We start from the raw sequence: 14351 nt of genomic DNA, 5'->3' as shown, positions 1-14351 counted from the left end.
ATACTAACCTTGAAACTATTATAAATCTAGAAATGTCGGTGATCCAGTGAATTGTTTCGTACATTTGTAAAATCTTGACAAATATTTGTAATTGATACGTAAGGTAAAGGTATCCCTGTAGCAGCCCTTGGAAGCCCATAGGATTGTGAGACGTCGAGGCTCCCACATTTTCTAGACAATCGACTCACAGATGGCGGTGAGGTTGTCAGCCTTACTCGCCGGCCGGCCGTCCTTTACCCCCAGGAAGATTCCTGGTACTCATTTCTTAGAAGATGAGTCGACCCCAGGGCCATAGTGAGGCTAGAAGGATTATATCAATTGAACAATCCAATGATCTCATCGGAATCGAACCCGCGACCTTCCCACTTTTAACATAGTGCCTCAACCAACTACACTACCGCCTAGAAATCTGAAATGTGCTGGTTTTAAAAATGAAGAACTTGTATAGATATTGAGCCTAAGGGGCGCTGTTAGAGCGAGAGACCAAGTTTCACACCCATACAGATATTCGGCACAAATTCAAATTCGTTGTGTTATGATACCGGATTGGTGTGACACACAGCTCGGGATGAGAACAGTCGCTGTGGTGCCTGAAGAGTTTGGCTTCTAATCTTGAATTATTCATGTCAATAATTATAGAGTAAACATCAGTTTAGGAAGAAGGTTGATATCGACCCCTCCCTTAGCTGTAACTTGAATCGTGGTCAATTAAGTAAGAGGGCATCAGTGGCGGATCTGTCACACATTAAAGAATTGGAAGTAGTCCCCTCAGCGCGTCTGTCTCCATTCACATGTCAGCCCCAGTTTCCTTTAACTTGTCAAAGCCCATTGGTCTCTATATGTACCACCTTCTTTAACATATTGGAACTCCGCATTCTGCCCACACAGTGTATTTGTGTGTTCCGTATGATTCTCACAAAAACAGCGACTGTTTCCCCAAACAGAATTAATCGGTTGGGCTCTGTAGCGGAGACGTAATGTGTTTCCTGTGAGGTACGGACTGAATTTTTATATATAAAGGCTCTGCATTCTGCCTACTCAGTGTATTTGTATGTTCCATATGGTTCTAACAATAAACAGCGATTATTTCCTTAAACAGCATTAACTGGTTTACCGAGTTATTACCAAGCAACGATGGGATCGGGGGATACACAGACAGACCCACAGACTCTCCTCTGACAAGACACGGACTTCATAGTAAATTTTACGTCCACCAGTCCTTTTATTGTATGTATTCGTTGCCGCGGGGACGTGTTGAGCTGTTACCTAGCAACCAAAGGAGGATACAGTTTACCGAACCGTTGCCTAGCAACGATAGGAGGGATGCACATACAGACACAGACAGATGGGAGGGATTTATGGAGTACGCCGATGAGACGGACTCATGTGCCATGCTATACATACCAAGTTTCATAGAGATTGGTTGAAGCATTCAGAAGTTGATAGGGTGGATACAGACACACAGGCAGCATGGTGATCTCGTAAGCCTACTTTTATTTTTATTTTTTCAAAATAAGGAATAAGGAATAAATAATTGAGTTCCCACCTCACAGAGCGCTGCATCTCAATTACGAAGACCAACCGGTAAATAAAGGCCCTGCGGACGAAGTGAAGACGCCAAAGGTCAATACGAAGGGTTTGGTCTTGCCGCGGTTCGTGTCGGCGCTGTCAAAGGGACGTCCTGGCGTCTGTCTGTAGGAACTGCGAGTCTCGGAAAACATTCCTGTGTTTTAAATTCCATTTATCTCCCTCCCTCCTTAAAAACCCACGCCAAAAATATCTCCCACCTCAGCCCGTTTCCGGAAGTGTGGCCATTTATAACACAAACAATTGAAGAAACGGGTGAGGCTGCAGAAGCGAACCGGATGGAGACACTCGTGGTGTGCTGAGCGGTTCATAGTACTACCATCAGACTTTGAAGATTAGGCAAAGCTATTCCTGTAGCAGGCCGTGGAGGCCCACAGAGTTGTGAGACATCGAGGCTCTCATATTTTATAGACATTCGGCTCACAGATGGCGGTAAGGCTGTCAGACTTACGCGCCGGCCGCCCTTTACTCCCAGGAAGATTCCTGTTACTTATTTCTGTTAGAGGCTGAGTCGACCCCAGGGCCAAAATGCGGCCGGAAAGATTAGGTCAATTGAAAAAATCCACTCATCGGGACTCTAATCCCTGACCTTCCGGCCTGTAGGAACCAACTACGCTATTGCTTTTGTGATTAATTTCATTAATTTCCTAGTTTAAAGCCTGTTCGAGTATTAGCTGGGATTTGTTAGCAGTAATCTTCAACCAAAACTCTCGAACTTGGTTAGTTAGGACAGAGGACTCAGGTGCCATTGCAGGGAGTCTCTCGGCCGACCTGACCCGCGTTACCACGGTATCGAACACTGTCTGGACCCCTGTACATGTTGTGACACTTGCGGTCTCTCTCCTGTGGCGATTCATCTCAGGCGTGATTATAGGTACGTAGTAAGCCGGAAAGCTGCGTGAAGACAACTTCCGGTATACTGAGACACTAAACTTGATAGCACAGCAGCCGCAGCCGCCAGTAGGAGCAAGGATTCTCCCATTGGTCTCCTGTCTTCTCCTGTCATTCCACTTTTGCAGATGCTGCCAGGGCCAACTATAAGGGACAGTCAGTAAATAGTTCACAAATGAATATAAAACGTAAAACATCTGATTTCGAGCCTGTAAGAAACATTTTTTCTCGACATTCCCTCCACCAACATTGATTCAGTTGTCCCATCGCTTTACCAGTGCGTCGAAACCCGCAGCATAGAAATCGACCACTTTCGCACGTGCTTTTCAACCACTTCGTCAGAAGCGAAACGGGTGCCACCCAGTTGTGAGCGGCTTTACGCGACAAACACTTCCCACCGCAAATAGGAAACGTTTGTTTATGAATATATTTTGCACCGAGTCCTTTAGCCAACAAAAAACGCATAATAGAATACCGCTCTTTGGTAGTATACTCCTGAAGCACGGTCACCGTTTTGACTACTGAAACCATCGTCTGAATATGCACATGCGCGTCCGCTACCTAGACTGTCATGAAGCTGGACTGTGCTGCCACCTAGTGACACACGTAGAAAACCTATTACGTCCATGACAGCTGTTTTACTTCCATTTGTGACCTATTTACTGACTTCTTGCGCCTATTGGTTCCCTCTGGGCTCCTTTAAAGGCCCGTCCCATTTCAGGTTGCTTGTCGCTGCTGAGGTAAAGGTAACGACGTCTCTGTTCTTAATTAAGCTCCGCGTTATGAAGACATAATGGGGGAGTGGAGGTGTAGCTGCCAGTGTCACGCCCAGGCCGCTTTACCCCCGGGAAAAAGAACTCCAGAAACCCATTGTATAAGAGGCTGCGTGGGGCCCAGAGCCGGTATGAACGTTATGAAGTATATGGAAATACTTCTCTACTGCCGGGAATCGAACCCTGGTCGTTCAGTCCTTTTACCATCGCTATACCGACCGCTTGCCTTACTATTCACCCAGAAGATGGAGTTTTTCTTCCTCCGAAACGTCAGTATCATAGTAGCTTGCCGGAAGGTGGTGTTCCTTTGCTGGAGGGTCTTTTTGTTTATGCAGATCGTTTTCTTCGTGGATTTCTTGACGGCTTTTTCAGTATGGAGACTTTAGAGAGCTCTGGATGGTGACACCAAAAGTAAATGAATAGGAAAGGAAGCGGTCGTGGCCTACTCGAGGTACTGCCCTTTAATTCGTGTGGGCGGACGGGAGAAAACCCACAGTAAACCTCAGTCAAGATACAGTGTGTCCTGGCCGAGAGCTGAACCGAGAAACTCCCGAACACATGTCCACAGTGTTACTTCTAGACCAACCTGTTCCGTGCTTGTTCGTAATGACCAGGGCCCGGATTTTGATGACCTCAAAATATTAAAATTGACCTATAAAATGACCGAAAAAATCCAGACAAATGACCTAAAGGACAAAAGAAGGAACACTTCGCTTCCCAGTTATTCACATTTCGGAGAAAATGTGAAGAAAAATTCCCAAAAATTCCCCAAAATGACAAAAAATAACAAAAAATTATTCTGCAACCAGCAGCTCATATCCGATATTTGCGTGTATATATTTAAGAGCATCGCATAGGATACAAGGAAAAAAAGATGACATGTCATCAAAATCCGGGCCCTGCTAATGACTAATGACGGCTGCCAGGCGACGTGCAGCTGCAGGGGTGGGATTGGCGGACCACATCCTGTCGCATTCCGCTCACGGCAGGTTGTTGCAAGATAGAGAGGGATGGACCGTCATTGTTTACTGTATGTTTACGTCATGAGCAATTTAAATGGGCCACGCATTGCATTCAGTTACTTATTTCTAGTTTTTCCCAAGGCAATTTTTCAGGGTGAAGTTCAAGTTAATGCATATTTCAGTTAGATGATCAACAATTGCAGTGAATTAGAATACAAATTATGAAGAACTAATCACTTAGTGTGCTTTCACTACATATTATTTGATATTGCACGGACCGCATGGAAAACACCGCGTCGAATAATTCTTTTATTGTCGATTGTGTATTAGTTGTCACGGGGATATTTTTTCTGAGCCGTTGCCTAGCAATGGCTGCCTCTTTTGGCTCCACTGTTCTGGGTTTAAAGCTTCATGTCACACTGCATTCAGAAGTTGTTAGAGGACACACAGATACACACACAGACAACGAGATTTGCTAAAAGTTAGTCGAGGTTCGGTGTTTACTGCAAGCGCACTGAGTGTGTGAGTCGCGTGGCTGAGTGGAAACAGATCGTGTAATTCCACGGTTCGCTAACTCGCACCACGATCGCTCGTGGCAGGCGTCACTTCAGAGTTGATGACATTTCTTGGCCCCACCTGCTCGGATTTGCAGGCCTTGCGCAGGTGGGCGGGCGTTCCTGCGCCTCATTAGGTCCGGATAAAAGCTATGCGATGTTATCTGAAGCCCATGGGTTCTGGCCCAGGGGGCACTAACATTATCTTTAGGTTGGCCTCTAGACCAGTGGCGGCTCTTCTCATTCATCAGCTCAGGATTCGTTCGGCTGTTACAGGTAGAGTTCTCTGTTTGGGTGTTATGACTTCCGTCGTGCCGTTAGGTAAGAAGGAGGAACTAAAGGGCACGCGGTAGCATATAAAACCCGGAAGGTCGCGGGTTCAAGTCCCGACAAGGTGGCGTAGTTTCTTGAAGCACTATGCTACAAGCCGAGAGGTCGCGGGTTCAATTCCCGATGAGGTTATTGGAATTTTAAATTGACCTAATCCTTCCAGCCGCACTGTGGCTCTGGAGTCGACTCAGAATCTAACAGAAATGAGTACCAGGAATCTTCCTGGGGGATAAAGAGCGGCCGGCGCGTGAGGCTTACAAATTCACCGCCATCTGTGAGCCGATTGTCTAGAAAATGTGGGGAACCTTGACGTCTGATAACCCTACGGGCTTCCGCGGCCTGTTACAGGGACAGATTTACCTTTACCTTTGCCTTCCCTTAGCTCATAATAGCGAATGTTTTATATTCTCTAGTGTTTTCATATTGACACATTTTAGGTATCTTGCAGTTTCCTTAGTATGTAAAGGCCAGTGCTTTTGTATTCTATAGTATTACCACTCTGCTTCACCATATTCAGTCTATCTGGAATGCTTCTCCCAGTAAACAACCCTACACAAGGTTGTGAGGATACAGTCGGCTGTTTCTGCGCAGTGGTCACCAGAGAATAATGGGACTGTAGCATGTGTTTCTATCACTCGAATAGCCAAGTGTGGAGGAATGGTATGGATGTTCACAGGTGTTCATGTGGAGTCTAGTCAGTGCACCGAACTTGTTCCTTGCGCAGCTGATCCGAGCGGCAGTCTTTATGATGCGCTCGCCCTCAGAGGCTAACAGTTCGTACTGACTGACAGGTTATTACTGTCTGTTACATTATCGTTAGTTTCATTTGGCCTGTCTCACTCGCTGTAACAGGCCGTGGAGGCCCATAGGGTAGTGAGACGTCGAGGCTCCCACATTTTCTAGACAATCGGCTCACAAATGGCGGTGAGGTCATAATAAGAACATTAGAAGAGTAGGAGAAGGGAGATACACTATTTTGGGCGGAAGAAAAAACATAATTCTGTTAGAAGGTTCCCAGGCTTCGCCCGTTTGTCTTTCTGATAAGGGGCAGTGCGGAAGTGAAGACGTTAGAATGGTTAGCAGCAATGGTTTGAGGCAGGGGTCGCGGAGGATTTTGGTTTTCGTAACTGGTATCGAATTGCATAGTTCGAGAGAATTGTTGGCCTCATACATCCAGAGGGTTTAATTTTGGCGAATTTAAATCTAGGGTGCGGTGGGATGCATGAGGGGCACGCAGTAGCGACTTTTTACTTGGAAACGATCGACCCAACCAACCCCCCCCCACACCAAAGAAAAAAGAAACTCTGTCAAGATAACCGGGTTCACGTACTGACCGAATAGGTAATAAACCCTCTCCATGTGTTTCCATGGCAACGTGCGAAATAATTCATCTCTGTTGTTGAGAATGCTCAAAGTCGTGCAAAATCGTACCAAAAGGGTACCTCGTGTGTAGCACAGAAGGGGAGAAAGTTTGCTCCTCTGCTTAATCAGTTAAGCACCACCCCACGAAGACGTATGGGGAAATGGAAGTATAGCAGCACCATTATTGAGATGGAGAGTGGTTAGCTTTACGCCCCGGTCGCTTTATCCCCTGTACCCATTGGATAGGAGGCTGGATGGGCCCCACACAGCCGGTCTGGACGTTGTGGAAAGGGAGAAAATCTTTATCCTGTCGGGAATCGAACCTATTGAGCTACTCCATCTGCACGTATTGTAGACTTTAAGTAGAGATAAACGAATAAACGGGACGCGGACGGTTGGCATGAGGGCACACCTCTCGAGCTCACTTCCTGAGAGAGAAACGTGCAGTTTGTCAGATATACTCTCCCTCTCTCTGATACGGTGGCTCAGTCGGTATGACGATGGGCTGCGGGATGGGCGGGTGACGATCCCCAGAAGGGGCACCACAACGTCGAGAACTGCTCTGGGGCCCACCCAGTCTCTTATCCAGTGGGTACTGGAGGTAAAGCGACAGGGGCGTGAAGCTGTTGGCGAGGTCAAGAATGGTGGAGCTATACTTCCGCTCCACCATGCACCTTCGTGGCGTGGTGTTTCATTACACAGGACAGCTACGAATCCATTGTTACAATATTGTGACGTGTGTGAGTGACTGTAGAGGGAGTTTAGATTGGTGACTCAATTTATTGACCGCTTGTACAACTCGTGTCTGCACTTTGCAGTTGACTGTTACACTCACGTTAGTGTTCTCAGTCTGTTACAGTCTCCGTTAGTCTTTTTCTGGTAACGGTTTCTAACAGTGGAGATTCTTCAGCTTCCACCCTCTCGCCATTGCCGGTTGGCTGCCGTCTCCCAACTGAACTATTGCCCCAAACTGGCTTGGGCATAACATCTCGGTACAGTCCGCTTAGAAAACACCGTTCCTCACTGTTATGCTTGTTAAGTATCTGCTGTGTAGCAGCGAGCGTTGTTTCACGGTTGTTACCTAGCAACGGATTTGTTCCTAACTTGTTTTATTTCTTTGGCTGTTTCCTTTCCTGTCTTCCTTCTATCAGCAGGATTTATCCTCATGTATTCATTTTCCAGTGGCAGGCCTCCTTTATCTGAGCTGTAGAATGTTACCACGTTGTGATCACGTGCCGAAACGTCAGCTTCACCCATTACGGCGACATTATCTCACCATTCATAATTGTGTCCCATTTGTTAGGTTTGTCTCCAATTCCACGCTGGAAGCAGAAGGTAGAGTAGGCACACAAAATGTGAGCGGTGACGCCCGTTGTTGAGAGGTGACAGGGGTAAGGTAAAGTTGTCCCTGTGCTTAGTTAAGCACCACATCATAAAGGCTCATGTGGAGGTAGAGGTGTAGATCCACATTTTCTTGACCGTGGTGAGTGTTCAGCTTCACGCCCCGGCCGCTTTACCACCGGGGAAAGAGCCCCCGGCACACATTGGATAGGAGGTTGGGTGGACGATTTGGAGAAGAGAAAATTCTTGACCCTACCGGGACTCGAACTCCGACCCGTCAGTCGTCCAGCCAGTAGCCAGTCGCTATACCGACTGCGGTACCAGGACTCCTGAGGTGACAGACGATCTGTGCCTTCCCACAGCATAACAATTTTTGCCGTTGCAAGAGTAGGAAGCGAGCGTGTGACGTAGGTGAGCCGTTCAGATTTTGTGCGCAAACTCTACTGTTCATTGCAGTGAATTCAGGCGGTCTCTGGATTGAATTTGTCTAACAGTGAGGTAACAAACTTCCTGGTTTATGAGGCGGTACTCAGCTGGTCAGATGGTTCCTGTGGTGGGCGGAGAAGGGAGTGGAGCACACGTCATACCCCTCCACCTGAACCTTTGGGAAAAATGGGAATAGAAATTTTAAATATTGTTTTCTTTACGTACGCAGGGGCACGCAGTGGGGTAGTTGGTTGAACTACTGTGCTACAAGCCGGAAGTTCGTGAGTTCGATTCCCGATGACACTGGATTTTTCAATTGAGCTAGTCCTTCCAGCCTCACTATGGCCCTGGGGTCGACTCAGTCTCTAACAGAAATGAGTACCAGGAATCTTCCTGGGGTAAAGGGCGGCCGGCGCGTAAGGCTAACAACTTCACCGCCATCTGTGACCCCGAATGTCTAGAGAAAATGTGGGAGCCTCGACGTCTCACAACCCAATGGGCCTCCACGGCCTGTTACAGGGTCAGCTTTACCTTCACCAGTTCCTAGCACGCAGGTAACTTGCCATAAGCCACTGGACTCGGGTCGAGCCCCGGTTATAACCTTATTTAGCTGAAGAAATGAAGAAGGTGGGACTTGCTATTCTTGACGTTCCATCGATGTACGTTAGTGTTGCTCACATTATGTATATATATAATATATTATGATATATCATATATTATATGACGTACAAATGAAGTATGTTCTGTGCTTAAGTAATTCAGCACTAAACCGTGAAGGCGTATGGGGGTAAAAAAGTAAAGCTATCCCTATAACAGGCCGTGGAGGCCCATAGGATTGTGACACGTCGAGGCTCCCACATTTTCTCTAGACATGCGGGGTCACAGATGGCGGTGAGGTTGACAGCCTTACGCTCCGGTCGCCCTTTACCCCACAAGAATATTCCTGGTACTCGTTTATATTAGAGGCTAAGTCGACCCCAAGGCCATAGTGCGGCTGGAAGGATTAGGTCAATTGAAAAAAAAAATCCACCTCATTAGGACTGGAACCCGCAACCTTCCGGCTTATAGCATACTGCCTCAACCAACTATGCTACCGCGTGCTCCGTCTTGGACGATGTGGTGAAGTGAAAATTTATACCTCTATCGGGACTCGAATCCCGACCTCTCGCCCGTCCAGCCCTGACTGAGGTCTGGGCGGTACGTCGACTGCAATCTCTCCGGTCCCTGTATTTATAATGTTAAATATATATTCATATGGGTTTCGCAGTGGGGTGCTAGGGTCCCCGCATTTGTGGCTGCCCGGGCTCCAGCTCACGCCTTGTAGGCCCCGACATGATCCACATACATTCAGTGGAATGAGTTCGTGTGCCCAGGCAGCGCTCAGCAGTCACCATAAAATAATACGGCAGTATACAATTCATGACCGGTTTAATCTGGGAAATCGGTTTCTGTCACGCCCTGACAGTACGGCGTTTCTCATGTCCCGAGAACATATATGAAATATAGTGGATGTAGCCATGGACGTGGAGAAGTCACAGTCGGCGACTGAGCAGCCACCTGGCGGGATAATTGGTAAGCTCACGTGGAGTGTAAGAACTGCACGCATCTCTGTGCCTTGTTGCGTCACACTTACTCAAGCAGTGAAGTAAGCTGTTAGCGCTGCCTCCATGAGTCACGTTAAGAAAACTATGTTGTAATCAGGTGATGCATTAAGGAGAGAGTAATTACAGTTGTCCCTCGGATTGTACAAGTCATTGGCACTTTGTCAGATTCAAAAGGGTTCTGACGATGGCGTATAACACTCAGAATTATTGTTTTTTGGGGGGGCCTTTGTCCATCTTCCGGTATTAATCCTATGTGTTATTTTTCATGCGTTTAGTTTCTTGGCTAGGTTTCTTGCGTAAAATTTTCATTGCCCTTTTCATCTTAGTTTCAGGCCTGTATGTTCTTTATCGCAATTTATACTGTGCATTTTCTGTTATCTCCCCATGACGAAGTCTGGTCTCAGCTCTTTATATAGTTATACTAACAGTTGTCCTGTGATGGAGACTGAGTTTCTCTGAGGAGACACAGCAGACGGAAGCATTCATTTTCCGATAGGGTGTGTTCTCTAGTGACTGCCTCTGTGATCTAGTGGTCAGAGTTCCTGGCTACACATCCAGAGATCCCGGGATCGATTCCCGGCGCTGCTAGATTTTCTGAGAAGTAGTGCAAAAGGGTCCACTCAGCCTCGTGAGGATAATTGAAGTTTCCAGGAAATAGCGTCTCCGGTCTAGAAAAACGAGATTAACGGCTGTGGGGATCCGTTGCCCTGGCCACGTGACACCATCTATCCGCTAAAATTTGGCACTAACGTCGCCGACCAGCGGCGGTCGCTCGGTCGGCATATTTCGCTTGCGGACTACAGGCCACGGATTTTGTTTTTTTGTTGTGTTCTCTAGTTTTCAGAATAACGAGTAATGAATAAGTTCCAAAAAGTGAGCTTGGCAGTTTGTTCACGTGATGCGGCGGCTATGCGACGGCATAGGAGCTATAGCGGTGGGCTGTGGACTGGAGGGCCGGGTTTCGATTCCCAAGTAGCGACGGGACAAAGTCCGGACTGGCTCTTGGGCCCAGCCAGCCTCAATGGATATTGCGGCCTCTTTCCCCGGGGCTTAAGCAGTACCTTCATCTGACTTCAAGAATGGTGGAGCTATACCACCACTCCCCCATACATAATGTGAAGTCTTTAGAAGCAATCTTGTCTCTTGTTTTGGATGAATGCGAGACTCCACTTTCTCACACGCAGGGAAGAACACAAGTTGGGGGTATTTAAGGGCGTTGGGAGACGTAGTATCGAGGAGCCTACTTAGCTTGCGTTCGTCGCCAGATGCTACCGACAGGCTGAGATGGAAGGGACACGTAGAATAAATGATATAGAAGAGAAATGAATACAAAGTTTTGGCGGGGAGAGCTGAAAGAAAGAGACCAATAGGAAGACATAGGCGTAAGTGGAAGGTAATGTTAAAATCTGTCTTGAAGAAATGTGATTAGAGGTTTGTGGACTGGATTTATCTGGCACAGGCCAGCGACCAGTGACGGGCTCTTGTGAGCAGGCTAGTGAAACTTCGGGTTCCATAAAGTTCTGATCATTTCTCGACTCTCTAAGCGACTGTTATCTTCTTAAGAATCGCATGGGTTTCTTCAGGTTTCCAGGAAGATGCCGAGATGATATGTAAAATTGAATATTCCGTTACCTTGTCAATGGACGCTGCATAGGCCGAGCGACTGAAAGCATTGTTATGCAGCTGTAAAAATATCCTCTGAGCTGGAAAGTCGCTGGTTCGATTCCCGATGAGGTCATATGATTTTTCAATTGACCTAATCCTTCCAGCCGCACTATGGCCCTGGGGTTGACTCAGCCTCTAACAGAAATGGGTATCAGGAATTTTCATGGGGGTAAAGCGCTGCCGGTGCGTAAGGCTGACAACCCTACCGCCATCTGTGAGCCGGTTGTCTAGATAATGTGTGAGCCTCGACGTCTCACAGCCCTATGGGCCTCCACGGCCTGTTACAGGGATAGCTTTACCTTTACCTCAGGTGCATTTATGGAAACAGAGCATGCGTTATGAAGACAAGAAACATATTTTGTAAATGCAAGACTGCTTTTCATAAGTAAGGTTCGAGGTGTGTTTTAAGGCGTTGGTGTCTTAAGATTATAAAGTGTCAAATTATAGGATTATTTGTGAATAATGAAGTGGAAAGGATTTGGGAGGAAGCATCCGTGGCCTGAGGTACTTCCCCGGCTTTTCCATGGAGGGAGTGAGGAAAACCACGAAGCTCCTCTGTCAGGATGGTCGGTGTCCCAACTGAGATTCGATCCGAAACATCCCGAATACATGATTAGCGGATAGCAGGTCTGGTTTGAAAAAAAAAAGTTTTGGGGAGATGCTTTTCCAGACTTACATGAGAAATAACTGTCGCAGGTTTTATACCAGAAACAGATCGGTACATTTCTTATATATACATATTTACGGTCCACACATTTGTCAGTAGATCTATAATGACGAAGGTAGGTGAGAGAGGACGTGTGTCGAGAAACGGCAATCATAAAATGTGATTTTGCCTACTGAGCCACCGAAAGCGGTATGTTGTGTTTCTCAAAACTGACACGAGGAGCGTATGGACGGTAGCATCGTATTGCCATCTTGAGACAGCTGAGTGACTGTCGCAATGGAAATGGGGTGAGTAACTCGATTTACAAATGTAGATCATTGCCGCACGAACTTCTGGACCATATGGAGAATTGTGAAGCATGTAGAAACGCATATTTTCTAATCGTAACGGGAATGCTCAACATTGGGTAATCAAAACACGGAATATGGGCCTGCGGTGTAAATGTCTTTTCAAACCTAAATACGCTCGAGATGGGTGGAAAACCCGGTGGAATGCACAAGCATTAAACGGAAATTACTACATTAAAGACTCGCGAATTTGTTGGGGGCCGTCGTTATGGCGTCGTCCCTAAAAATATATGGGTCACGCAGTAGCGTAGTTTACTGAGGCACTATGCTACAAGCCGGAAGGTCACGGATTCGATCCCCGATGAGGTTATTGGAGTTTTCAGTTGACCTAATCCTTCCAGCCGCACTATGGCCCTGTAATCGACTGAGCTTCTAACAGAAATGAGTACTAGGAGTCTTCCTAGGGGTAAAGGGCGGCCGACCGGCGCGTAAGGCTGACCACATCACCGCCATCTGTGAGGCTATTATCTATAAAATATGGGAGCCTCGACGTCTCACAAACCTATGGGCCTCCACGGCCTGTTACAGGGATAGCTTTACCTTTTTACGGTAAAAATCGGTGTACAATATTTTGAGCTCATTCACTGTCTACTGACATATTGGCAGGAAACAGTGCAGACAGCGCGAGATTTGAAGTTGCCACCGCGCTGAATGTGACGATTCCTGAGGCAGTCCAAGTTACTTGGGCTATTGTACCAGCCCCGGATGATAAATGAGTATGGAGCATTTTGTGGAATGAGAAATCTCAGGGAACCTGCCTCCGCAAATCGCACATGACCTGACCTGGGATGGAACCCGAGGCGGGAAGCCGGCGACTAAGCGTTTGATTTATGGCACGACTTTAAAAGCGCTGTTAAATTGCATATGAAAACAAGCACTTAGTTGTAAGACCGAGAGGGCCGCCGTAACATTGCAAAGTAGTTACACTGCTTCCCACAAGATGGCGTGGATAGAAACGCCTCACCCCTGCGTTTTCCCAACACCATGCAAAAGTTTATACCGCAGTTATTAGGAAGAGTGCGAGCTTCTGGTTCTTGAAGCCGTGTAGTTGGGTAAAGTCCACAGGCGTCTGGAAAGAACGTTTTACCTCTATCTTAATTGCCGCCTGCATATTGCTGGTTTCTTGCTTGGCTTACAAATCGACCCCTGAATATGGAAGCGACAAGTGCCACCGAAACAACCTAACTGCACGGCATTACAACCAAGCAGAAAGTCTCTGAACATCGCTATAGCAAGAATTTCATAATTAGCGACGCAGTAACGTAGTTGGTTGAGGCACTATGCTACAAGCTGGAAGGTCGCGGGTTCATGTCCCGATGGGGGTCATTGGATTTTTATCAGTTGACCTTATCCTTCCAGCCGCACTATGGCCCTGGGGTCGACTCAGCCTCTAACAGAGATGAGTACCAGGAATTAATTAAATAATTTTCCTGGGGAGTAAAGCGCGCCCGGTGCGTAAGGCTGACAACCTCAGAGCCATCTGTGAGCCGATTGTCTAGAGAAAAAGTGGGAGCCTCGACGTCTCACAATGCTATGGGCTTCAGCGACCGGTTACGGAGATAACTTAGCATCATTAGGCGCCCGTACCAACTTCTGAGGTGGGATTGTGTCTTGAAGAGTGCAACGAACAAAACATACAAACTTGAACCCCAGGATCTTTACTTCCGAATTTGAGCATTACGAGTTTATTTTTCTGTGGGCCACCGAACCTCGCGGTTCGAGTGAGTGGTCAGCTTCATACCCTGGCCGCTTTACCCCCGAGGAAAGAGCCCCAGTACCTATGGAGAACATGGAGAACAGAATATTCTTCACCCTACCGGGACTCGAACTCCGACCCCTCGG

General features: G+C 47.2%; 1 protein-coding gene across 1 annotated transcript in view; it reads left to right on the top strand.

Annotated features, from left to right (window-relative positions):
* LOC111861803 (laminin subunit gamma-1) overlaps nt 1-14351 on the top strand; it is a 149159-nt gene that overhangs the window by 45474 nt on the left and 89334 nt on the right. The gene's annotated exons all lie outside the window — the stretch shown is intronic.

The sequence above is a fragment of the Cryptotermes secundus genome, unplaced genomic scaffold (genome assembly GCF_002891405.2).
Source record: "Cryptotermes secundus unplaced genomic scaffold, Csec_1.0 scaffold620, whole genome shotgun sequence".
Taxonomy (NCBI): domain Eukaryota; kingdom Metazoa; phylum Arthropoda; class Insecta; order Blattodea; family Kalotermitidae; genus Cryptotermes; species Cryptotermes secundus.
The sequence above is the reverse complement of the archived record's forward strand: the minus strand, read 5'-3'. Positions and strand labels throughout refer to the sequence as shown.